Here is a 3,074-nt window from a genome sequence, read left to right as displayed (position 1 = left end):
TATAAACTGTAAGGAAGAGCTGAATATTTGTAAACCTTAATAGCCTTATTAACATGCCCATTACAAGCTAGCTGCGCACTCGTAGGGCCACAGATGACTTTATACACACATGACGTCGCACGAGCTTTAATCCCAGGCTAAGAGTTGCTCACCTGGAAGGAGCCTGCCCAGCCTGTACGGCCCAGCACAGCACAGCTGCTTTGCACCTTCCCTCCAGCAGCAGGCTGGAGTAAAAGGGCACCAGCCCCACGCTGCACCGTGCTGCACAACTCCTGCATCATGGGGAGCCCAGCGGCAGTGCCCCTGCTCTGCTCAGGCTGGAAAGGCAGGGAGGTGGCCGTTTTCTACAGAAATGATATTTCCTGCACAAAGCTGGCCCCTGCAAGGCAAGGGCAGAGGGACTGGGCTCAAAGCTCCCGCGGAGGCCCAGCAGATAAGCAGGCACGCGCATGTTTTCAGGCAGTGTTTGCTTTCTTCAAGAAAGCTCCTGAGTCACTCTGTGTTCTGCTGGTGACAGACTCCTGAAAGGAGGAACCTGCGTGCTGAACGCTGCCAGACCATCTGGGCGAGTGTTTTAATGCCTCCAGTAACAACGCCCGACCTCTGTTTACAAGTCAGAGAATCATGACAAGATGAAAAACAAAACAGCAAAGCAACCCATGAGTGAGAGCATAAAGCTGTAGCCAGCCCTAATTGAGGTCCTGGGACCTGTGGCGTTGTCGTGGTCATTTTGCCACAGCATCAAGGTACAGTGCTTGGGTCCCCCGTGAGTAACCTTCACGGGCAAGTATTCGCTCTCCATCACGCTATTGCTGTAATATTTTTGTCTTGGAAAGGTGACTGAATCTAACATTCATTTAATCCTTGACCTTTTCCATGTCTCTTCGTTCCAAAGGAAGTATCTTGTGAGGCGAAGTGGGAGAACGACCTACTAAAGCGGGGAGGTCCGAGTGCAGAAGACGCACTGAGCTGTAAATCAGGTTTGCCCCCCAAGGCAGGCCTCACCTAACGAGGCTCTGCCATCCTCCTTCTCAAAATCAGCTGCATCCCAGACCTCAGCTGTGTTAACTCTGGTTCCAGTCCAGTGTTATTTCTGTAACATGTGAACTGGGATGACATGCACCCAGCCCGTTCGTTTATTTGCGGAGCGTGGACTGCTGACCGATAGCCAAGTGCTAATAAAAGCAGCGCTCTCCCGCCTGTGCCATTCCATGCCGTGTACCGGAGGCAGGCCGGACCTCTGGGCATACCGTGCTTGCTGTGAGCAGCCCGGGGTCATAAACCAGCAGCAGCTGAAGATTTTCATTCTTAATTTCGATGGAGCCGCATCGCCACGTTGTTTTCTCTCCCAGCTCGGCTCTATATTTAGCTGGGAATTCTGTCCTCAGCGTATTCTGTCAGGGAGGCTGCTCGCTAACGCTGCTCCGCTGCCTGTGCGCTGCCCCCCTTGTCACTCCACGGGCTGCTCCCGGGAGGCACGAGGCAGGCAGATGGGACAGAAGCTGAGAGGTTTCTTTCACAGCTACGAGGGAGGAGGAGGAAGACGAGCACTTCCATGCCCACCCCAGGAGCTGCGGTGCCAGGGGATGGCTGGAACTTGATGCCTGCCAGTGCTGGGATCCCCCACGTCCTCCTGCAGCGTTCGGTGTTCAGTAACGTGCCCGGTGAGGATGTTACAGAGCCATGAATCCCAACCAGACGGGGACATCAGTCGCTTTAAAAATAGCCCACGGTGAAGCTCCAGGAAACCGTGATGACCAGGGGCCAGACCCAGACTTGCTCACCCCAGCTCACGTCTGGGGTAATGCTGACCTTGGTGGTGTCGCACGGGGCTGGCAGTGAGATCAGAATCTGGCCCAAATCACTTGGCCTCCTGCTGCACCCCATGTTGTAACTATCCCTGATGTTGACACATTCAGCTTGCCACTCGTTTGTGGGACTAATTACACATTCACATTTGTCTGCACTCGCTCGGCTCCTAGCAACTGCAGTCACAGTCCTAATTAAAATAATAGACTGAGATTGGTAACATTACTGATTTAACAGGAAATTAGAAGAGTTACGTTCGCAGAGCTTAGGTAATTGACACCAACAGCACTTTTCTTGTAATGTGCATTCTGTGATTGATTTCATTCCCCAGTCAGACCTAAAAGCAGCTTGGGAGCACATCCTACCATCAGATTACGGTGCCGAGGAATTAAATGACTATTACACCACTGCCTGCTCCAGAGCTGGCTGCTGTGGGCTTGAGCATGGCTTTGAGCTTCCAAACCAAACATTAGACCAAAAATTGTAAGCCTAATGTAAAATAAAACATTTCAGCACAATGTGTTCAGTTCCCCTTTTAAGAGCTTCCCTGCAACTGCTCAGCTGGCAGCGCTCCTTCCTGGGAGAGGGCGGCCATCGGCACAGGGGCAGCTCGTGTGGTTTTGGTTGTCTTAAGCACTGAGTCCCTCAAAGCAGGACATGGCCTCAAGTTCTGCAAGTTCCCCAAGGCAGATGAAAGGCTTCCTGTGCACCGCTGGCAGTGGCAATGGTCCTGGTCTGGTCCTACAGCGGTGGAGCTGAGGGCAGGAGCTGATCAGGAATGCCCAAGGCGTGTAAGATTTCAACGTCGCTTGAAGAGAGAAGCCCCTGCTGTACTAAGCCCATCCTGCAGCTCACTCCACGCGAAGAAGTTCAGTGCACAGAGAACACTGCAAGGCAGCGATACCGGAAAGGAAAGGAAAGGAAAGGAAAGGAAAGGAAAGGAAAGGAAAGGAAAGGAAAGGAAAGGAAAGGAAAGGAAAGGAAAGGAAAGGAAAGGAAAGGAAAGGAAAGGAAAGGAACGGAAAGGAAAGGAAAGGAAAGGAAAGGAAAGGAAAGGAAAGGAAAGGAAAGGAAAGGAAAGGAAAGGAAAGGAAAGGAAAGGAAAGGAAAAGGAAAGGAAAAGGAAAGGAAAAGGAAAGGAAAGGAAAGGAAAGGAAAGGAAAGGAAAGGAAAGGAAAGGAAAGGAAAGGAAAGGAAAGGAAAGGAAAGGAAAGGAAAGGAAAGGAAAGGAAAGGAAAGGAAAGGAAAGGAAAGGAAAGGAAAGG

The sequence above is a fragment of the Cygnus atratus genome, chromosome 9 (assembly GCF_013377495.2).
Source record: "Cygnus atratus isolate AKBS03 ecotype Queensland, Australia chromosome 9, CAtr_DNAZoo_HiC_assembly, whole genome shotgun sequence".
In the NCBI taxonomy this organism is placed as follows: Eukaryota; Metazoa; Chordata; class Aves; order Anseriformes; family Anatidae; genus Cygnus; species Cygnus atratus.
Note: the sequence above shows the minus strand (reverse complement) of the source record.